Consider the following 24,877-nt stretch of genomic DNA (forward strand, 5'->3'; position numbering starts at 1 on the left):
TTTACTCTTTGCTTTCTGTGTAGGACCAGTTGAATAGCTGTTGTCAGCACTTTGGTACAGGCTGGGCAGATATGCTTTCTGATGTTGGAGAAGAGAAAACCCTTGTGCATTTTCGGGCTGATTGGAGGTGCCAGAAATACCAGAGAACTGATACTCAAATGTATTTAGGAAGCTAACACTAGTAAATATGATTACAAGTGCTTAAGCCTTGTGAAAATCTCATCTTTGTGATTGGAGACACGTTCTTCTCTCCCAAACACTGTGTATGGGTGATGGAAGAGGAGGAATCCTGCTTGATATGAATGGGGAAATTGGCAGAATGGGAGCCTCTCTAATAACAACATGATGAATTTAAGAGGCTATCCATCAACAGATGGAAGTAGAATTAGGGAGGTGGCAGCCAGCAGAAGAGGGCAAGAAAGCAAAACTGCAGGTTCTGATACTCGATGTTTGATGCTTGAATTCCAGCATCAGCTGGAATTCTATCTATTGTCTTGTTCCAGCTCCCTCCTCTAGCTAATTACTTGAGGGCAAGAGACACCCAAAAGAAAATTAGCTCTCAGGATGAAAAATTTAGATTGTGTAGATTGTTTCATTCTAATCACTGGAAGTGCAAAACAAAACAGAAAATTCTGACAGTTTCAGTGCTGCTGTATTTCCTATATTATCTAAAGCTTCATACTGTTTTTAGAGTTACTATTTCAGCTGCCTTTTCAGAGGCTGTTGTGAGAAGAACAGGCAGGCAAGATGGAAAATGGGAGCATCATTGTTTGTATGATTAAGATTTTTGGGAGCTAGAATAAATTTGAGCCATAATGTTTGCATTTGCTTTTACTATTTCTATTTACCAAACAATTAAATCTTTGATTTTCTTGCTGTTTCTACTTGGAGAGGTGCTTGCAAGAGAATGCCTGAATGAGATCCCTCACAAATTTTTGCCCTGTTTCCTAGCTGATTGTTAAAACTACAAACATCCCTTTTTCTTTTACTGCTATCACTGTACTTGACCTGTTGCCTGGCTATATGGGAATTTTTGGTTGCAGCTGGGAGGAAGTCATGGCCCATTGTGGGCACCAACAACATCAGATAAAACAGTTTGAAAGAACTGTGGAAAAAACCATTGAAGTTTCCTCAGCATCCCTGACATCAATTTTAATTTCTCATATTTGTTGCCTGCAAGCCTCTTACTGACTGAGAAAAAGAGAGTATTGTCTCTCATCAACAGAGGACTGTTTGCCAGCCCTTTGACTCGACAGGAGAATTTGGAACTTTTGCAAAATTTGCCGTGGAGCAGATGGACAGCACACAGGAGGCCAAAATGACACAAAGGGAGCCCTTAGTTTGTAGAGCACAGTCTGGATCTGTCTCTAGATTATCAGCTTTGTGCCCTCTGCAAACAAGGCTGATACAAAAGAAAGAGTACAGAATTGAGACTGAAAGAAAATACTGTGGTGTGTAAGAGCACAAAATGTGGGTCAAGACTTTTAAATATCCTCCCTAGTTCTTCAAGCTGGATAGGGAATGTGAAAATTGGAAGACTTATACTCAAAAATCTTTGCTGTGCTTTCTTACACAGCACATGCCTTATGTTTAGCAAACACACAGATAGCTTTTGAATTTTTTCCATCAAAAAATGTCGAGGCACATCACTGTGACCTTGCAAGACATAGGATTCCTTTCTAGTACAGCTTCACTTAAGATTTTCTGAGCAGAAAGCACTAGCATGTGAAATCTGACACAGACTTCACAGTGACCTGAAAAAGTGATTAGTGCAAGAGGGTGGCCTTTCCTCTTCAGAATTAGGATGAGAGAAGAAGTTAATTCATGGAAAAAGGAAGGAAAAGGAAAAAAATAAAAAAGGAGAAATTAAGAAGCACATTGGTGCTTAAGAACTCCTTTGGTCATCTCCCTCCTCAAAGGCTTCTTCCTTTGTTGGAGGCTGAGGTATTGGCACTTGACCCACAGGACTTTAAAGGAGGAACTCATGACATATTGTTCCCAAAGGATTTCTTTGATACTTTAGTCAAATTGTCATAAAAATTCCAGAGCTGCTGCTGGAAAAGCAGGGGGCAGGGTAGGAAATAAGCTGAAAAAGGAGAAAAGCTAATAGTAAAAAGGAGTCTGATTCTTTCCCCTTAGGACAAGACATGTAGATAAATTCAGAAGTCCTTGAAGGAAAACTGTGAAATGTCAATGATGTGGCATGGAAAAAAACCCCACCCAACAAAATCCACTGATTTTACTAAAGCATTGCTCTTCTGGTATAATATATTAAAAATAAATTTAAAAAGTAAGGATTCAATTGACAGTGTATTCTATCTCTCCCTAGCAGCAACTCCCCACTTGATATTCTCCTGGAGATAAGATGGTAGCAGTGGCCTTGGCAGTGAAGTATTAACCCTGACCTGCAGTGATCTGGTTTCTCTAGCTCTAGAAAGTCAAGGTCCACGGGGAAATATATATCTGTCAGAAGGAAAACAAAAAGTTTTATGTAACAATAAAAGAATATCTAAAACATTATATTTTCTTTCTTTCAGCCCAATCATGTAAGGCATGATTACTGAAACACTAAGCAGATATTAGTCCCAAGGGGACAGAGACTGGGAAATTAACTCATCTTTTTCCCCCCCTTTCTGTTTTATGGAGAGGCTTCCCAGGAGGAGAAATTGTCCTGCCTTAAGTCAACATGACATGTGGTTTTACTTGGCAAAAGGAAAGCGTGCCCAAAACTGAAATGAGATTGCCTGTACAAAATTAATGAGCTTTGTTTTAACAAAGGGGACTTCACCAGTAAAATGACTGACCATTATGACATCATCAATTGAATCAGATCTGGCAGTGAAATTTCTAGATCACATATAGAGGGCACCCAAGTCCCTGCCCAGAGGCCTCATAATAGGATTAATCTCAACAAATTCTAGATATATACAATGTGGAGATTTGTCTGCAACAGCTGATTTATTAAAAGATTAGACAATGAAAATAAATTAATTGGAATGCAATTTGATATATTTGATTATTGTATTTTTATTTGTATGTTTTTGTATTTTTAATAGTATTTGATTTGATTGTAATTTGGTTAAGTGAATTGTTACCAGATAGTACCTGTTCCTCTCTCTGATCTCAAAAAAAACCCAAACATGAAACAGCAAACCAACCCAAACCTACAGTGAGCATCTTAAGTGCAGTCAACTGCAATAACCTACAAAATAGACATGTTAAATTGATGTGTTTCTGAGATTGAAGTCAGTTATGTTCCTTACTGATGAAGAATAAAAGCTGCTCCCAAATTTGTTTTAAGGAACATAAACTTTCGTTTTGGGCACCACAAGGACAGGCATTCCAGGTTCAGCATGGGTTGAATTAAATATCTGCGCCCCGAAGTACTTGCAGTATTAGACAGCAGTCCTATGACTGCATACCCAACTTGGTGTTTTTGTTGGGATTTAGTGGTTGTTTTTTCTTGTTTGGTCAGCAAAACTTTTCTTAAGATCTTTCCAAGTTGAGCTGAATCCCCATAAATGTGCTGAATCTCCATAAGCATTTTCTGAATCTATTTAATTCTGAGAAACATTCAGTAATGTTTTTGCTGGCCTCTTGATGTCATGGCCACATGCTTCTCAAGCAGGTGTTTGTATGCTGGAAGTACTAATTTAAATTGATTATCATGTCACTTATTCTTCCCAGAGTATTGGGTACAAGTGTGTTACTGTTGCAGGAAAATGGTCAACATTTGTGTTGAAGAACCTGAAGTACTATTTCAACATACACTGTTAAATCCTCAGCAGCAATAATACTGCATTATTTGGCATTTTCAATCTTTGGGTCAGGGCCAACGCCTGATTGTGATCTGTATCTTAGAAGTTATAGGAAAAAAAAACAACTGCATGATTTGTAATTGTTCCTAAAACAATTAGCTGAGTAAAGTGCTACAGCAATTAAAACAGCCTCTAGGTTTACTAGTTAAAATTAAAATACTAGGGTTCCTTTCCAAACTTCTTTGTTGCTCATAAACTTCAGTTATATTTTCCTCCTTGTCCAGTCCTCTTTCTTACCTGAATGTGGTTCTGGTAGTGTTTTATTGTGGACATTTTGCAACAATAACAGTTCTACCATTTTTAGTATATGAAAACTAAAGGAAAAAGCCTTTCCTCTTCAGTGACTCTTTGGATTTGTGCTTAAATGTTCCTCTAGTCAGTGTGGTGGGAGATAGAAAGCTGAACTAGCCCTTACTGTGGAAAAGCAACTTTTTTTTTTTTTTTTTTCTGGTGAAAGCTGGATTTAGTTTGAGTAAATGAGGAGGAAACTGCAAAAGTACACGCATGCAGTTTTTGTGTATTTTAAATAACCATTTAAATGTGATTTTTATCTCAGAATATACTCAAATAACTGTGGATATTAACCAAGGACTTTGCAATGGAAAAGCTGTCAGTTTTATATCCCAAATAGCACACACAAATACTGAGCAATAGCTTTTTGCTTACAGCATTTCTGTAGCTCTTATTTTATCAGTGTCAAATAGATCACTACATTTTCAATATGTAGCTGTTCCACATTAACCCTGGGTGTAATCAGGCAACTAAGGTCTGTACAAGAAGGAAAGCTAATGTCCATGACAACATATCTAATTTTCATGTGAGTTTGCATGTGTATAGTTCTTGTGCTAGAAAACAATCTTTATTTAATTTTTGTAAGCTTCAAATGCAATGTTTTGTTAGAATTTACCACAGAAAAAATACTGCAGGTTTCACAGCATCTCTAAATCATAGGGTGGAGGTTAGGTTGGAGCGTGCTATGGGCAGGGACACCTTTCACTAGATTGGATTGCTTGGAGCTCCATCCAATCTGGCCTTAAACACTCTGGGATAAGAAATCAGCTTGTCTGGGCAACCTGTTCCAGTGTTTTACCACTCACACAGTAAAGAATTTCTTCCTACCACCTAATCTAAACCTACACTTAGTTTGAATCCATTCCTCCTTGTCCTGTCACTAAATGCTCTTGTAAATACTCTCTCTCCATCTTTATTGTAGCCTCCCTTCAGGTACTGGAAGGAATTAAGTCACCCCATAGACTTTTATATTCCAGACACAACAGCCCCAACTCTTTCCACATCCGTGAGGTGCTCCATCCCTCTGATTGACTTGGTGCCCCCCTTCTGCAATCTCCAACAGGTTCATGTCCTTCCTGTGCTGAGAACCCCAGAGCTGGACACAGCTGGACTCTTAATGGAGTCTCATGAGAGCAGAATGGAGGGGCAGAATCAGTCCCTCCATCTGCTGCTCTTGGTGCAGCCCAGGATGCTGATGGCAATAAGGTTATAGAAATTCATATGACTGATGTGAATTCAATCCCTGTGCCAGTGTTGTTAAAATTTTAGCTCTTTGGTGTCACAGGAATTGTAGTGGAAGGGTTAGTCAGCTGTTGAAATGAATACAGTGCTATTAGAAGATACACACTGATGTTCTGAGAGCTGGTATGTTTTCTTTTGTGCAGTACATTGATAAAAGATTTAATTGTTATGTACTTAAAAATCTATGTCCTAGAAAGAGTTTCAGAATGAGTTTTTTACAACCATCATTGATGTTTTGTGTTTGACATTCCTGGTCTGTGATCAGTGGTGTGTTTTTGAATCTGAGATATGAAAGCTGAATTGGTGAAGGAAACATTGCCTGTCATCTGTCTTAGGCTTCTGATCCTGTCCTGGGGTATCTGATAGCACCTGTGGCAGTAACCTGATTGGTTCTTTTAAAAACACAATACATTTCTATAAATCACATTGATAATTGTGTTCAATGTAAAAAATAAAATGGTGAAATACCTTTTTATCTATTACCCAGATCTTTCAAAAATAAGTTTGTTTTTCAAGAATGGGAGGTGGCAAGGCAATAAAAGTGGAAAAGGTCCAAAATATTCTGTAGAAAGAGATGGGTGTATCATATAGCAACATCCATCTTTATTGCTGAATACCCCTTGTCTCTCATTAACTTCAAGAGGAAATTGAAACTTTTCCAAATGCCACCAGAAATAAACGATGTGAATTGGTTGATACAGTATTTTGAAGAATAGAGTGCAAAGCTGTTAATGAGCTGTTGTGGCTCCCTTCTCCAAGAAGGACAAGCTGCTTTAATCAGAAAGGTCATGCATGCCAGATAGCATTATTGTTTCCTGTGTTCACTTGATTCTACTTCAGTCTGGGAGAATTAAGATTTCAGTGAACATTATTAATACTTAAGACACATGTCTGGAGATGTGGATGCTTCTGCATTCAGCTCTGCTGAAATTTCACTTTTGATTTATTGGCATTGCTGTTAAGTACTGCTTAAATACAGTCACCAAAACTCCTAGAGTCATGCAAGTGTTAAATTTATAGCACAGAAAATACCTTAGGGACCAGTGAACCACTCACTGCTAGTTCTACCTTGAACTTGAACTCTAGGAACACTTTAATCATTCCTAAGTTTTAAGTGATATAGTCATATTTCTTAGATATACTAGAAAGAGAATGGGAGAGTTGTGATTCACTTAAGTTGAGACTCAGGTAGCTGGGAGATTATCTGTAGACTGCAATTCCCTGCAGTGGTTAGGCTGTCCCAGAGTTTGTACTTGTTTGGTTATCCAGGGGATTAGATAGGCACCTGTTTGGAGGGGCTGCTCCAAAGACACTCTAAATGCAGACTTCACTCTGTTTCCTCACACCCCTGTTACATTTATCATTTCTGTGGATCTGCAAGCTGGCCAGTAGTAGTCACTGCATAAAAAATTATTAGAAATATTAAGGATATTATGAAAATTTTTAAAATAAAAAGATGTTTTGAATGGTATTTAATAATAGAATCCCTCAAATAACAGAAAGCTGCATGTGGGGTAATTTGAGAAAATATCATTATCGTTTGTCATATTTTGGGAGGAGTTTTTTATGCTTGCAATTTTATTATATATGTGCATGCAGGAAAAAGGATATGTTCATCCATTAGGAGCTCACAAAACTGGTTTTGCCCCCAAAATGAAAAAAAAACCTGTGAAGTGGGAGGAAAAACCCACCACTGTTCATTGATGCTGAAAATGTTTGGTGAATTGTATCCTGATGAGCGTTTCAGGCAGAATATCTTCCTGCAAACTCCTCTAGCCAGAGCAGGAGGACATCTGTCAGGTTCTACAGGAATCCCTGTCCTAGCAGAAACACTAGTGTTGCTGTCTGAGTTCTCTTGATCTGCAGGGAGCCTAGACTGTGTAGAAAGTCCTTTATCACAGCTTGAGTGGAAAGGAAGGATAGTCATCTTGTGTCTGTTATTTCTGTATAGGTACAGGGAAGAAAAAAGGAACAGAAAAATGAAGTGGAAATATATTTAGATCATTGTTACTACTATAGCCTTTTTATTGGACTGAGGTCAAGATTCTGCTGCAGGAAAAGTTGATAAAGGCTAACATGGGAAATGATTGCTTTCAGAAATTACATGGCAATCTTGCCATATTGTTTCTTTTTATTGCCTGGCAAAGGACGTATTTTTTTTTCCCCTTAATGTTTACATTGATATGTTTTGCCTCTTTGGTTCACTTCAGTGAAAACTGGAGGTTTCTTTGCTTTTTTATTTATTCTTTCTTAATCCTAAAGTTTATTCTGCTCCCTCACCTAAGCCCTTTCTTTAGGTGCAGTGAAAGTTGGTTATTTTTGACTCAACTCTTAAAACCCAGGTTATAGAATACAGTTTGGTGGTTTAGAAATTTAGATGAATGTCCATATACCCCAGTTTAGAACAGTGTCAGTACAGCTGTGTATGAGTGTATGGATGCACACTGAGAGCTTATTAGGATAGATAAAAATGATAAAGTCTTTATCTGTTGGAACTATTGTGTTAAAGTGAGGTGTGCATCTAGAAATCACTGAACTTCCATTCAACTTCCCTTTTTAAATAAAAAACCCCACACCAGTCAGCTCCTTTTTGCTATAGCATCTGCCTGTGCAAAGGCTGTGGAGCATAAGAATACTTTTCAGAGGTAGGGCTGTCCCAGCAAGATTAGATGGACAGGCCAGAAGTACAGCATCTTTTTCCCTCAAGGACTATGATATCCTAGAGGAAGGCCACTAATCTTTTCCTGGTGTGAACTCTTGTCCATATCCATTTTTATCCATTCCCATATATGTTTGGATACACAGCAAAGCTGATTCTTCTTTTAAAATTCTCTTCTAACCTGAGCAGCATGCAGCTGTAATGAAGATCTGTATTCTCTATACAAATTTTCATCTCTTTTTTTCTTCCCCAAGAAAGATGGGAAAGTAGCTGTGCAGCCACTAATTACTGAGAGATTAAAACAGTCTTTGTGATAAAAAGGAACCTCAGTGCTATTTTTTCAAGCCAAAACTGGTAAAGAAGCTAGCACCAAATACTCCTTTTTGGATGTCCATGAGATAACACTGTAATTGAATGTGCTACTATCTCAACACAAGGGCAGCTATATAGGGTGTGACAACTCTGATTATGTTGAAAAGCCAACAGGGCTGTAGCATCTGCCAGTTCATTCCTGTTTGTGATGTGACAGATATCTTTACCGAAGGAAAGCTAGAAATACCTACATTAACAGTACACAATTCTCTCTCTCCCTAATTGATTTTTGATGCTGAGGAAGAGGAGTCATACCAGCAAGGATGCTTATGGGTTTACTTTTGGAAAGTGAAACTGAATATTATACTGGCAGAGAGAAAACTTGAAGTTTCCTAGTATAAATGCTTTAGATCATGAAGAAAAAAAGAAAAAAAATCATAAACTTCTTCCTCATGATATCTTATGCAAGAGTGGCCTGGCTTAAATGCTTAATGAAGAAGAAGACTGAAGATTAAAAATAGTAAAATTTTTTTCTTTTTTTTTTCCTTTACTTGCACAATTTTATAGAGGTATGGTAGTTAAAAGAGGGCATACTATCCAATAGGGTTTCAAACCTTTGGAAGAGAGATGCCAAAAGTCACTGTTAAATCTCTGTAGCCTTCTATAGTGGCAATACAAATAGAAGCAAAACCAGGATTTTACAAGTTGCCTAAGAACATCCCTCAGGGCACCTGAGGTGCTACAAGTCAGATTAGACTTGTCCCAGAAATCAAAACTGTGAACTTGTATGGGTGTTAGCACAAGTATCAATCTTGTACCAGTGGAACAGAAGGAAAGTGATAATTTAAAATATAATTGTACTCGCATGTCCTTTGTCTTCAGTGCAGCTATTATTAACATAGGTGCTAATTCTATTCAACTATATTCCACTAGATTAAAGCTGAAATAGTTACTGTTTTAGATTTCCTCTGATGTCTGTAATTGTCTGTGTTGTACAAGTTGTACTTTATTAAAGTAAAAAATGGTAATAATAACAACAGCAATAATTCTGTAAACAAAAGCCTTAATAATGTTTCCTACCCAGTCAGCCTTAAGCTACATTTGCATCTGTCTGGTTGCTCTGATCCCTGTGATGTGTCAGATCAGCTCTCGGTGCTTTGCTTGCCCTCTGGTGGCATTGGAGGGCTGGGGGTGGCCCAGGGGCTGCACTGCTGGCTGACATCCCTAATCTGGGAGTGTTCAACCAATGAAGAAGAAAACACAAGCAGTTTTGTTAGCAGAGTGTCTTCTCTTTGCCTTGGCTGTGAAATTGGAATCTTTCAGGTACAGGTTATAGCTTCAATGCAAAGCATCCAAGAAAATTCTTTGACTGTATGGGGGAAAGCAGCTTCATTCTTCCAAATGAAGTTACTGTTTACAGGGATGCTTGACATATTAGAGACAGAAAATTGCAATTGAAAGAGATATGAGGATTGTCTCATTCTTGTGTTGTTAGAAGGCTACTTTAATTTTATAGCTGACACAATTTTTTGACATTTTCGCTTCTGTGATTTCTGTAGAATAATGTCAATTGCAATTCGTTAGCTGTATTTTAATTTAAATACACGATGAAATTGGGTTGCATCTCAGAAAATTTCCTTAGCTGAGTCACAGAAGAGATAAACATTTGTTGATTTGCCTTGACATAGTATCCTTTTTCTCTAAATTGTATTTTGATATATTTTATAGCTATAAGTATCTTCTGCTACCCACAATTAAAACTTTCTGTGAGATGGTTACACTCCAATTTCTATAAAAATAATGAAAATACCAATTCAGATTGTGATTGTTCAAGAAAGTCAACTGCAGGAATGGAATGCCTTCCAATCATTGCTCCTTGGCACTTGTCACTGCTACAGATACTGCTAAATTTTGTTATCTTTTTTTTTTTTTTTAAAGTTCAGTCCTTATGAAATTGACTATGTGCAGATTGTCATTTCTCAGACCAGCACAGGTTGTGGTCTGTGATCATGTAAGACCTACTCTCAAGGACCTTTTTTCAAGTAAGTATGTCTCAATTTCAAGGTATTCTCAGCCCATTCTCTCTCTTCAAGTGCAAAACCTCTAAGCTGTACTAAGCTTGCTTATAACCACTCAGGTTGTTTTTTTTTTTTTTGATAGATGCTATGATTGTGTCTATAGTCAAAATAATTTCTCGATCCTTGGAAGGAGAACATGTATTTCATGAAAATGTTTACACATTTTCAGGTGCTGCTTTTGCCTGTAACTTTTGGAATTCTCAAGTACTTGTGTTTGTGCGTATGCAGAGTTCAGGAGATGAAGTGCTTGTGTGAACATTCCCAAAGAGCAGTTTTGCATGCAGTCACCTGTTGAATAAGCCAGGTGTTTTTTGGGTAGCTTCCTCTGTGCCAAGAATTCCTTGAATATTTATGACTAGGATGGGAAGTGACAGCAGACTGTCTACATTTACCTAGCAAAGAATTGTTGTGCCTTTCTTAAACACCAGCAACAGACTACCTGGCTCTCCTGAACCTTGAAATATTCAGTCACTTGTCAGCTTCTGTGTTACCAAGAGGCTATACAGGAGTAGCTCCTTCAGGTAACTTGTTCTAGGTAGGGAAATTCATTTTTATCCTTAGTAAAGGCTGGGTTGTTCCTAATGCATACACATGCAAAGCAGTACTCAACACTTTATTTTTAGTTGTTTTCATCAGATCACCTCTCTTTCTGAGTATTAGGTGGCATTTACCTGTAAAATCAAGTGTTAACACAAACCCAGCTTGTCCTTTAATCTGGGGAACTAATATGGAAATTCAATGGATTTACATGTTTTGTTTTGTCTTCCAAGTCTGTTGTATGCTTGATTCATGAATAAAAATTCATTTACGTGCTACACTGTTAAATTAGTTTTTGGAAAGAACAAAAATAAAAGTGTGGAAAAATGCTTTATGGTATTGCATATCTTGAAGTTTTTTTTGCCTCAGAAGTATATTATGTCCCTTTTGTTGATGTTTTTCATATAGTTAGTCTTTTGTTGTGTGAGACACAATGCTGAGTAAGACTTAATACTTAGAAGAGTGAAGAGATTGGTATGTAGAAACTGAAAAGTCAACTAGAATTCTTAATAATGGCTCTTATACCACTCCTATCATCATTGAGCAATATTTTTCCTCAGAAAAAATAGTCCTTTGTCAGCTTAGTTAAAAGGAGATGCCTCTTGCAAAGTTTTATTGCCAGCCGAAGCAGCCCTTTTCATTGCTGTGTTTGCACCATTGGCAGCATCTGCTTGGCTGCATAAGAGTTGGCATGTCTGCATATTCATTACTGTGTTGAAGTATTCTTCAACAGTCAGATCACTGGAAAATTACTTCTTGTTTTTGAAACTCCCGGTGCAGAGACTTCTCTGTCCTAGGCACGTGTATGAAAAAGCATGCATTTGCTAACAGTAAAAAATATGTAGCAGAGCTCCTAACCCAGTTTACTAGCTTCAGGAAAGTAAGTTCTGTGAAATGTTGAATATGGCATCCTGGCCTTTCTCAAAAGTCATGTGGCCATCAGGGCCAGAGAAGTGATTTTCCTCCAGGACTTGGCACTGTTGAGGCTGCAACTTGAGTATTGTGCCCTGTTCTGGCCCCTTAGTACAAGAAAGACATTGAGGTGCTGGAGTGAGTCCAGAGAAGGGCAACAGAGCTGGTGAAAAGCTGAAAGAATAAGTTTTATGAGGAGCAGCTGATGGAGCTGGAGTGATTTAGTCTGGAGAAAAGGAAGCTAAGGGTGACCTCCTTTCTCTCTAGAACTGCCTGAAAGGAGGCTGTAACCAGGTGGGGACCAGTCTCTTGACAAGACAAGAAGAAATTCTCTCAAGGTGTGCCAGGGAAGGTTCAGGTTCAACACTGTGAAGAATTTCTTCACTGAAAGGGTTGTCAAGCATTGGAACAAGCTGCCCAGCAAAGTGGTAAAGTCACTATCCTTGAATGTGTTCTAGAAAAAACTGGATGTGGCACTTAGCACTTTTTTGGTTGACATGTGGATATTGACTCAGAGGTTGGACTCAATGGTCTTGGAGTTCTTTTCCAACCTTAATGATTCTATATAAACCCACTTTACTGGAAGCTTTAAAGTTGGCATGTAATTTGCTGGTATCCATGTATAATTTATATGTTTGTTTTTTTTTTTATCTTTCTCTTAGATTCATTTTTCTGCTTATGAGTTGACCTCTTTAATATCAGTAGTAGACGTAATAATACAATCATGGTGATCCTAGGGTATGTACATCTTTTCATAGCAATTTTTCATAGCAAATCAGTTCCAACTGGCAACAGAACCTCAAATCAGAATGACAAGAGAAAGGTGAAGATAGACTGAGTCTGCTTGGACTAGATATGCCAGCCGTAAAAATATGCACACCATTCTAGAAACTAATCATGCTTTCAGAAAGGAGAGCCTTGGAAGGAGGGCATGGATGAGTGTGGAGATACTGCTTAGAATCAAGTAATGGTTTATGGGGAATGTCAAACTGCACTTAGCTGTCAAAGCTCATAATTTCATTCTGCAGTGGACAGCGCTAGGAGAGTTGCACTTGTCGGGGATAACAATTTCCTTTGAAGAAATGTAGGAAAGCATCACATGTAGTGTAACTGAACATAACAGGATGCATATGACTGTCATCCTGGTTATAAATAAAATAGAACCTTGAAGAAGGTAACCTGTTATTAATGAGATTATTTCTAGGAAAAGTTGTGCTGGAGATGTTTTTGGGGGGATGGCCAGAAGGAGTAAGTTCAGCCAAGTGAGCTGAATCTCTCTAGATTGATCATTTGTTGCAATTTGTATTAGTTGCCAAAAGACAGCCTTCTGTGATTATCTTCTGTCTTGTCTGGGAAGTCTTTAATAGATAACACACAGAAACCAAGAAAGGAGATAATGGTAAACTGCATTAACATGGACAGCTTCCAGTGCTGCTGGTGCTGAAGCTTAGGCATCAAAACTCTTAGAGGATTTTCAGCCAGGGCACTTGACAGACAAGGGATAACAAACACATTTCCTGCAAAAACAATATTTATTTATTTATTTTTAGAAATAGTTATTTCTAGCCCTGGGAGCTACCTTTTGTACCTAGCTGTCATTACCATCATACATTGCCACTGCAAAGCAGCAGCTTTGAAGGTAAATGGGCAAGTAGCCTAGCTAAGTTACCAAATCAAAGAAACACCCCCCTCCCACCAAAAAAACACCCAAACAAACCCAAAAACCCCTCAAGACTGTCATTGTAATACCTACTGAGTAGTGTGATTTGGTGGGAGGAAGGTCCTACTTGTGTTGTGTCCAGTAGTCAGTGTACAGAATTCAGATGAATAAAGAGCACTTTGCATAATGAATATTAATGAATGCATATATTGATAGATGGAGAATTTTCTGAGAAGTAAAATACTTATTTAAAGTATTTCAAGCGTGAAATACTTTAAATGTAATTAAGTACCTGAAACAAAGTGCAGCATGTTGTCAGCCATGTGGGAAGTTCTCTTGACCCTTTAGGTAAAACTTAGTGTCTGTTATTTCTGTGTCAATTTATATGGCATGGCACCTGACTGCGTTACAAGTTTGAAATAATTTTAAATATTTCTGTGAACAGGTTTCTTTTGATTTTTACAGCTTTAGTCACAGTGTGTGTTCTCAGCACAGTGAAGTTTTCAGAATTAATGTCCACAAACTGTTAATAAAAAAATGCTTAACAGAATGGCTTTTAATACTTTTTTCTTTACAGGGAAAAATAGATTTTATTTATGGCTAGATATTTACCTCATGCCTTAAAGTCTGCATAGTAAGATGGGTTTCTTGTTTGTGTTTTACAGCTGGGATTGAGAGTTTAGTCAGTTTTAAGACTTGAAAGCATTTCAGTTTGCGAGATGCAAATAATGTTGGTGTTTTCACACCTGCTACATTTAAATAGGTTTAACAGCCACACCATCAAAACTGCAGATACTTTATAATGAGGCACCACATAAGATGAGGTTTTTTTCAACTCTCTGATAAAAAATTATTTTTGTCTATCATCTGATTCTGCATTACCAGGGAAATCTTGCTTTGTTCCCTCAAGAAAGAAGATGTGGGGTTTGAGCATTTATTTAGTTATGTTAAACTAAATTCTCCAGTCATCAGAGTTAGTGCAGGACTTGGAACCTCACAGAATTTATTAGGATTTATTATAAACCAAAGGAGAGAGGTGAAAATGAGTGGTCTTATTTAGATCTTTCCTTTTAAAGTAGCAAATGAAGCAAAGCTTCAAAGAAGTGGAAAAAGAATGCTGAAGTAACCTGTCTGGACTCAGAAATTGCTAGCTGGTAGTTGAGCCATTAACAGTTAACTAGATTAAAAATCTTCATCATGTAGAAATTCCATTTGAAGTGCATGAAAAAGCTTGTAGGTGAAAGTTTGAAAGCCTGCAAACCAAAGCAACAACCTCTTCCTGATGGTAGTGGAATTCATTAGGGAAATACTGCTACATCTACATTTCCTTCACACTTATTTAGAAGGTAGCAGCTTCCTGGTTTGGTTTTTGTTCTCTTATCCATGTTTTCTTGAAAATTGAAATGTAATTCAATGTGCTTAAAAAACAAAAGTCAACAACAAAGACTTCATAGGAAATAACAATAGAATTGATGCTGGCACTTGTCCTCTCCAAATGTCAAGGTATTCAATAATACACTCCCTGAGAAATCAAAAAGTGTAAACTGGGGGAAAATGGTAGAACAGATAGCTTCTACAAGGCATTAAGGACAGATCCACAAAAAAGGCCTAAGAGGTGGGAACATAAACGTCCTCTGAACAGTGTCTGCAGCAGCTTTTGAAAGCCAGCTAGTACATCTGAGCTCCAGCAAGCCATTAGCTGAAAGGACAACTGCATGCATTTTTAATGTGCCTCATTTGGATCCTTCACATCCTGACCAGTGTTTGTGACTCCTTGAAAACACTTTGTAAAGCTATTATGGTATTTTGTTTAAGAACATTATTTCTATTTGGAGAGAAGCCACTGAATAGAATGGGAATGTTGTTCAGGCCTTTTTAATATCTTGCAGATAATGGAAGGAGTTCAGACTGGCATCTTCAAAAAGTTTGCAGATACCTCTGCTTGAACTTTACCTTGAAAATAATGTCTTTCATGATGCAGTTTGCTGATGTTTATGTGTATACAGATGTAAATATTATGTTTTTGTTTATTTTTTTCTGAATGCCTTTGTCATTGACATAATGCTATTTTATAAGGCTTTGCAGTGGTGGGTCTGGCCAGGGGCATAAGTGCAACCTGTTTTTTACCATCTCTATACATCGTTAGAAGTGAGAAGACAGCAATGTCCAAATATATTTATAGTAGTATGACAGAATCTAAACCCTGCTGAAATATAAAGAAATTTATAAAGATTACAGTAGTATCAGGATTTTACTTTTAATTATCAGTACGTACAATTTGTTCACACAATGCTTTGCCTGTATAGATTAGTAATTGCTTGCTGCCTCCAAATTCTTTGTTCAATTATATCTAGGAGAGAGGAGTTCCCTAGAGCAGCTAATATGTGGTGAGCTCTTTTATAGAAGCTGACCAGTGTTGCCAAGGATTTCACTTATGCTGTCAGGTCTGATTTTTAAAAGGGATCAGAACCCAGAGTGATAATCGTATTATTGAAATTAATAATTTCAATGGTGTTGAAATGAAGCTGAACATATCTGAAAATCTTGGCCCAGGTTTGACTTGCAAACTGTCTTGTGAATTGTTCAAGTGAGAAAACTACCAAGTGAGAGGAATGATCTTTGGAAACTAATGAAATGAAACATTCTGTAAGAAGCAAAAATATCTCTGCTGCCCAATTAAAAGGTTTTACTTAAAAGTAATCTTTTTCCACTTGAAATTAACCTTAAGAACATAGAAAAATTCTTCACATGTAAGAAGATTTTCTATATCGAGCATTTAGTTTAATGATATTCTTATTTTCATAAAGTTAACAGGCATGAAATCCCATCCTGATAAAGTGAAAGGGAATCTCTAAGGTTTTGTAGGATGCTGGGGTGTTTTTATTTCTGTCTTCATTTTGGGCTTTGTTAAAAATTAGAGGGAGGAGAGTGCTAGGTTTTTTTTAAATTTTGTTTTGTTGTTTTAACGGTTTTATTTCCTGGAATGTGTAAGATAAGGAGAAATCAAACTTATCTGAAAGACAAAATATAAAATTGCTTTTGACCTATTCCAATAACAGCTTTCTTTTACAGGAATTACATGCTCTTTAATATTGAATCAATGAATCTTAAACATGTATGGATACCTGTATATTCACCCAAATGACTCGATTTGTTACTCAGGTACTAAATGAAAAGGGGAGCATAAAATATTCCAGGCTGGAAAGTTAAAATATTAATGAATCATAAGTTTCAACATCATGAGAGGTCTAAAAATATCTTTTATATATATATATATTATTCAGGTTCTGTTAACAGGATTTTTGGTAGAAAGTCAATTTCTCTTTAGCCTTTGGTGCTCTCAAAGTAACTATGAACATATGTATAATTTTATACCATCATCACAAAGCAGCATCATGCTTAAACCAATAAAGAATCTTTGCCTTAAGTTAGTGTTCTAAATATCTGAGTAATTGTGGATTGTGGAAACTTCCACAGTAGAAAGTGTACTTGGGTGTGATGAGTTAGACATGTAGTGTTGAAACTTTTGTTATTACTTAAGGTTTTATTTTTGCAAGAAGCACAATTGTTGTGAGAGAACAGAGGAATAACACTAAGGATATCTGTTGGAAAGGGTTGACAGCCCCTGCAGTTTTATACTGAATATGAATTCACAAACCCACTGCAGATGAGAAGGTGTATTCAGTTGGATTATAAATAGACTGTAGTTAGCTTTGAAATGCATCCATTTTATTTTGAGCTTCCAGAAAAGTCCTACAGATATGCAGCTACAGTGAGAGCTCTAATGTTCATAATAAAGAGGAAATGACAGGAGTTTTATTTGGAGTCTTCTGACAGCTGTAGAAGAAAACAAAATCCATATGTTGTTGTGGTGCCTGTTATCCCTATAAACAGTGAAAGAGTAGATTAAAAAACTTTCCATTCTCAGAAAACAAATCCTTGTTCCCAGAAAAATATGCTTGTTGTGACTGGAAATGTATACAGTTCTTGGGCCCTTTTCTTCACTCTTCCTTTCTGGTGCTCAGATGCAGCAGTCCCAATATAACCCAGAAGAATCCAGGTGCTGTTCTTTCTTGTGGTCTAAGAGGTGGAATGACAGCACCTATGCTTTTGCTTTTGTCTGCAGAGCACTCAAGTACCTCGAGGTGGTACTCAGCTGAACACATTGGTCCATGCAGCATTTTTGTCATGCCAGCAGTAAAGTCAGTCCTACGTGCTGCCCAGCCCAAATTAGTAAACCTTGTCTTGTAGGGGATGATGAGGATGACTGGGATCCAAGGCTCAGCAGAGTCTCTGTGGAGTTGCTATCAAAGGACTATTGAACAGTGTACCCCTGTCCTAGGTGGAACAGAAGTGTATCAAATTAAGGCATGTTACTCTTTGTATATTAAATGATAATTCTATGTAATCTCCCGATTAACATCTGAAACAGAGGAACATTTCTTCAGCCTCCTTTAAAGTGCATGTTTTAGTGACTGAATGAAGAGTCTGTTCTTCTGAAATATATCACAAATGTGGGAAGTTTTGAATTCAGATGATCATTTTTAGCTTTTTTGTGGCTGAAACTGCTAAACAAAATCAGAGCACAGTGCTGTTGATTCTCCAAGTAATTTGATGTTGCATCAGGATGGCAATGATAAACCAGTGGAGAGCTGAGAGTCTTCAGCTTGTGTTAGCAGCATGTTGGTCTCCAGTTTTGGACTCTATCTAACCATGAACTCCTTTAAGAGGGAGCTTAAGTATGCAGGCAATGCAATCACTGCCTTTGCATGGAGTGCAGAGGTCTTCAGCATTTGCACAATTCATTTCCTACACAGCATAATGGGTTTCCTCAACATCCATACATGACTGCTTGCTCACTCTGATAAAGTTCAGAGAGAAAATGGACACTGCACAGTCCAATATTGCAGATAGTTTGCAGTGGAACAGGGAAAGGATCAGTTTGCACCAATCTGGTGCTCAGCCAAGGTCGTTCAGCATGTGGAGGATTTCAGGTAGCAGGTGAGCTGGTGTATTCCTAGGCAGACACTGCCTGATAAACTCTGAATCCTCTGGGCTTTTTGCAGCACTGATATAACCACTTAGGCATAAAGTAAAAACAGGCAATCTGTAAAAAGGAGAGACTAGTGGTATTTTTTCTAAGAACATACATACTGTTTATCTGATGCCATGAGAGCTATTCACTCCTTGACATAATCATTTTTATAGTTTCTGTGCTGCTAAGGGTTTCCATCATTAAAAAACTAAATAAAATATTTAATTTTCTATAAATTTTCATGTTCATATGTTGCTTTTGTTTGTCCAAAACAAACTGCAAAATTTGCAGTTCTCTGGGTCATAAAATCTCACATCACTATATGAATCCAATCATTAACATTGTTAGAAACAAACTAACATGAAGCATTATAAAATAATACCAAACAAAACCTAGCAATAATTGTCTGTGTTCTTTCACCTCAGACTGCATCTGAGCAATTTTCTTACTTTCCTCAAGCTTCCAGGCACTGGTTTTTTTCTCCAAGAAGTCAGATTTCCATTCTTTCTGGGTGTTTATCAGTCTCAGTTCTGATGCCTGTCTCTCTGCCTGTCTTGTTCATAACAGATGCCAGTGCTGTGAATTTTTTAAGGCAACTGCAGCCACTGTAGTTGATGAAATGTTTTGGGGCAATATGAGGTCTCATACTAAAGCAAGAATATGTTCTTCATTTTTCTTATCTCAAAACACTGAAAACAAAAATATGCTGTTGTTGCAAAATATTCTGCTGGTCTGTACAAAAGGTCATATTAGCTTGAGAGCATGTTTCTTGTGATTATTTCCCCAAATTAACATTTTCTTTTGCATGCCCATCTTCCAGTGTGACTGCTCTAATGCCATTGTGCCACTGCTGAGTGTAGTGTACATTTACATAATAGGCTCCCTTGTTGGATTTACTTTGGAAGTTAGACAAAAAAAATATTATAAAATCAAGCACATTTGGTAATTGAGATACAATAAGCATAGACCATAATGATGTCACTTCTATGGCCATTTCAAAGCACAAGTGCACTTCATCTCTTTGATCCCTTTGTTCTAATGCTCAAAATAAATGTTAGCCACTGAATAAGATTCTATAGTGCCACATTTAAAGTTGGATTTTTTTTTAATCAAGGACCTAAGAATCTTGTTTCATTGTACAAAAACAGTAACAATTTGACAAGGAGGACTGGAGCTTTGAGATTTTTTTTTTCCACTGTTGCAATAATTAATTGCAGTGGGGCATCAAAGTATTCTACTGTGCAGTTTGCAAAGAACTTAGTTGTCACTCAAAGCAAGTAATGAAGTAATATATTTACATTGCAATAGCTAACATGATATGTATTTTCTCTGTAAAAATGTTTGCTTAGCTTTAGAAAACCTTCTCTCCTATTAGGAAAAAGATCCTCTATTTTGATGGTCTTTCTTTGTTAGCATGCACAGCAAGATTTTCAAAAGGAAGTGGATGTCCATGAGCATTAACAATTTTAGTAGTGAGATTTTTTACTGGGATCTTGGGGCTTGCCTGAATGGACATTAGACACTTTCTATATTATCCAGACTCTGGATGGTGCAAAATCCAACTGCTTTGACTACTTGGACTATTTCTCTTCTCAGCATGTGACTTTTGGAGAATATTTTGTATTTCCTGTAATTTCCTCTCCCCTGAATGAATTTCCTTTTTGCTTGTACAAGTTAAGCAACAGTTGACTTGAGTCCACTGAAGCACTTTTTTTGACCTTTTCAAGCAAAAAATCTCTCATCACATCTGTTGAGAAACTTCAGGAAGGAGTGTGTAAAACAGAGAAAAGCCAAACCAAAACTGTAAGTGTGGGGTAACTTATTTTAATATGCTACATCAGAAATAGAATTTTATTTAAAGGCTGGCTTATTGATGCATTGCCTCTATTTAGCATCTATCATGAACTATTTGTCTATTATGTGTGTATAGGTGCATATTTCTTGTGTAGGTCCTACACTTAGTTTTATTTTAGTGGTGTTAATTCTCAAAGTATCTCTATTTAAAACTGAAAGACATCTCTTTGAAGAAGTTTCTGTTATTTTACACCTCTGCTCGCACTTCTCCACCCAGTCCAGCCCCCAACCAAGCAAATCTGTTGTTCAAGGCTCATGAATGTTTCTCTTAGATTAGGAATTCTTTTGCATCCTGTTTCTCTTCTTATAAAGAAGGAAAACTGAGATATGGAGACAGGTTAAGCTGGTTAGTCAGCAGAGAAAAATGCAGAGCAATGCTACACTAAATTTTGCATGGCAATGTTGCATGATTTGACAGTGTCATTACCTATTTGGTAGTCATGGAATCATCAACAGCCTTTGATAAAAAAAGCAGGAATCTGTTTTTTTCCCCATTCTCTTCATTCATTGACCCAAACATCCTCTCCAGAATGCTCGTTACCCTTTCTTTGGCTTAGGAAAAGTGTACCATCCTTACCAAGAAGTTGAAGCCCTCTTGAAATACCTGTTGATGAAACTTTTAAGTTTTCATATGCTTTTCTACTCCTAAGCATGCTTATCTTTAAATGTGTAAGTTGCATGAAGTGGTGTTTCCTTTCAAGAAGGCTATTTCTGAAATTTGTCAATTTTATACTGTTTATTGTATCATTTGTTCCCTGCCTTTGCCTCACAACCTGTTGTGATTGCTATCATTACTATGACTATCCCAGAAAGGTATGACTTCCAATATTTTTTCATGGTTTATGGGTTTTTAAAGAGGGTTTTAACTTCCTTTGCTTGCTTTGTGTTTTATCTGATAGAATTCACGTATAAGGAAAATACTAGGTGATCCAATCTGTTCAGTCTCTTCCTTGTACTCTGATATCAGAGGATAATTTTATGCTGGCTATATTAATGTATAATTAACCTGACTGTACTTATTAAAAAAACAATTATGGTATTTTTAACCCATAATTCTTGTATATTGTAAATATTGAGTTATCTGAGACTATGACAGAAATGCCTGATCAAACCATTAAGGATGAGTTCAGGAATGCTCTCTTTTTTTCCAAGTAATAGAAATATTCTTTGTATTTTTTAAGTAATATGGATGCTTCTGCTAGAAAGAGCCCAGCCAGAACTTCCTTACACAGAATTGGCTGGTAGTTAGAAGCAGGATCGGATTTATGTTGGGAACCAAATTTTGTGTGGAGTCACTAAAGAAGAGAAATGAAAACCCTTTCCCTTTCTCCAACCCCTGCTGTGCTTTCTGTGAAGTTAAGAGCAATAAAATATTTTAAAGCTGTCCTCAGACACCCTCATTTGCTTGGAAAGCTTTTATTGGTAAGTGCCTGCTGGTGGATAGTGTAGTTTTGCAGGCTGAGTTCACTGTACCATAGTAGACTGAGCAGCACCCTGTGTGTGTGATATATCACCTTGATGCTAGTCAGCCTGTCTCATAAGCTCAAGCGTTTTACTGGTTGATTTCATAGTTCATTAAAAGACTTGCATTTTCCTCCAACAGCTGAGTGGCAAATAAAAATACTACTGGGTTGCAGAGACTGTGCTGCTAAGTAATTCTAGCCTAACTGGCCATGCCTCTAGTAAGCAGTAAAATTGTTAACTGTGACAGCACCATTATTAGTAACGTCTCATTCATCTTGCAACCACGTTCCTTGAATTGAACTGCTTTTTCTTTTGCCTGCTATTTAGTATTATTTTAAATTATTCCCTGAAAAAAGAAAAAGGAATGGATTTAATTCATCCTCTTATGAAAAGTTTCAATGCTCTGTCTTCAAGCAATTGTCCTCAAAATGTAGACAGATAATAAAACTGAATTATTTACTTATTTCTGAAAGGTTTTCTTATGCAAGTCTTGATTTACCTTGATTAACAGCAATTTACCACACATTTCAAAATGTGTTGCTAGTATTTGTAGCTGCAAATAGAGATACCTTAGAATTCCCTACTGTATTGAGCACTGTCTTGAAGGCTGCAATTGCAGTTTAATTTTTGGAGATACAATACAATTTCAATTCAAATTGGTTTTGATAGTGAATAACCAGTGAAGTGATTTAGTGCTAAACCTATATTTAGTCTTTTCATTTTTTATAATCACTTCTTTGGCTAACACCTTCAAAATGCATTTTTATCCAAGTAGCATGAGGCTTATGAGGTAAATATAATTTTCTTCTTTTTTTCTGGAAATGTTTAGGGTTGAACCAAATGGTATAAGCAAAATGGCTGATGTTAACTAAAAGCATTCAACGCTTTTTCTAAAACCTGACAGCACAAGTAATAGTCTAAAGCAGGCCTTTTAGCTATGTTCTTCTGTAAGAATAAGGGGGATTTAGTTTTGTTGTCTTCCATGGAAAAACACCTCCTAAAATGGCTTGCAGAGATCACAAAAACAAGTGCTGGTGCTATAAAATTATAGAATTAAATATCAGATATTTTTTCTTGTTTTTAGTGATGCTACTTCTCCATCTAGCGCCTATGAGAGATTAACCAGAGTTTACAGTGAACCCCACCTGTAGTAAATGCTATTTCACTTCAAGGTTTTGAAAATTTCTTTTGCAAATATGAAGAATCTCTGTGCCTGTTGTCAAGAACTAGCCATTGACCATCCCTGGAGGTTGTGCAAGGCCCAAAAGCTATAATGTGGCTCTGAGTCCAGCAAGCTTTGAGTTTTTTACACATTCTTAGGGAATTAATTTGTTATGTCCTAGGGCTACCCTTCCTTCTGAACTTCTTCCTTTTGCACTAAACAAACAAAGTTTGATGGAATCAGGTACACATGAACTGAGGAAACATTGCTAGCAGGTTAGGACATAATGGCAGAAAATGTGGGAGTAATTCCTCTGCCTTCCTACCCCAACAGCCACCCTCCTATCAATGCCAAAAAGGGAAAAAAACCAAAACCAAACAAGCAAAAAAACCCCAAACAACAAGAAAAACCACCCACCTCCGCCCCAAAAAAACCAAAACCAACCAAACCCCCCAACCACCAAACCCCCTCAAAAAACAAACTAAAAAACAAACAAAAAAACCCAAAAACAAAACCCAGCCAAAACACCCCAACCTGCTAACAAAACAAAAATCCACTTAACAGATAAAAATTAGGGTAGTCCTTTTGAGGTTTAAAAAGAACAGAAGAAAGAAGTGGACACCCCTGAAGTCTTATTTCTCAATATTTTCTCTCGGTTTTTTGTTGGTTTTTTTTTTTTTTTCTTTCCAGTGGGTCACTCATTTTCAGGGGCACCAGCCCCTCCACTGTGTATGTGACTGCCAAAGAAATAAGGTAGCCTGTGAAGATGCCAGGTGCCAGGGAGATTTGATGGAGTAGGGGCTGTTATCTGTACATGCAGGGGCAAGAATAATGATTAGGAGCCAAAAGAAACCTACTTGAACTCTTTGCTTTTTCTTCTTTAGCATTCATTGGTTTGCTTAATAATTTCTACCCCACAAACTTCCATGGGGGCGAAAAAGTGAGATTGACACAGCCACTATGCTATCTATGGATAATAGATTGTGAAATGCAGCCCATTTTTCCCAGAAAGATTAGGGAAATATTTGGCAATATGTTTTACAACAGGGTAATCTCTGAGTAGTGCATCAAGTTATTCTGCATTAAACACAGTGACAAACAACGAAACAATTTCTGCAGGAATTAGAAATTGGCTTAAGGCTTAAGGCTCAAGCACATTTCTTAATGAATGTAAAAGCTGGTACAAGACTGAGACATATAGAGTTCTATAGCAGAATGAATTGTATTAGCAGCAGGATAACTTCAGCTGTTCATTTTTTTGGGTTTGGTTCCCCCCCTCAATATTTGCAGTGCTATGGACAGATTCTGTGAAGCAAAGTTTTACTGAGTGAGTTAAGGCTGGATACAGAAATATCCATTTAGAGCCTGTAATGTTTTTAAGATTAAACAACTCTTTTAAATGTATAAGACCCAGCCTGGCAGGGATTTCAGCTGGGTGCTTGGGGTGGTGGCAAGATCAGGGTCCTCTGGTGAGATCTGAAAGATAAGCCAGAAGGAAGCCAGCACGCAAGCAGAACATCATAGCAGAAAAATAAAATAGTGAACTGCCATATCTTTTATTGCTTAGAAAAGATAGCACAGCGTAGAGATTCTGTAAGTAATGGGCCCACATGCATGGTTACAGTGGTCAAATAGTTAAAAATTATGTGTAATACACTGTTTATTAGACATTATTGGACTGTTTTTTGTCTGGTTTTCTGTTGCATATAATGAACTTGATTTCTTCAGATTAGATATGAAAATATGTTTTAAAAATATCCAGAAATAGCACTGCCACTCTTTCAAAAGTCTAGGTGGAATTAGAGATTTTATATTCATGTTTATCTTTAAAATGCTGTATTGAAATATGTGGA

At 37.1% G+C, this 24,877-nt stretch overlaps 1 protein-coding gene across 1 annotated transcript in view; it reads left to right on the plus strand.

Moving 5' to 3' along the window:
* NKAIN2 (sodium/potassium transporting ATPase interacting 2) overlaps positions 1-24,877 on the plus strand; it is a 506,767-nt gene that overhangs the window by 77,812 nt on the left and 404,078 nt on the right. The window lies entirely within an intron of this gene.

This window comes from Oenanthe melanoleuca, chromosome 3 (genome assembly GCF_029582105.1).
Source record: "Oenanthe melanoleuca isolate GR-GAL-2019-014 chromosome 3, OMel1.0, whole genome shotgun sequence".
NCBI classification, from domain to species: Eukaryota; Metazoa; Chordata; class Aves; order Passeriformes; family Muscicapidae; genus Oenanthe; species Oenanthe melanoleuca.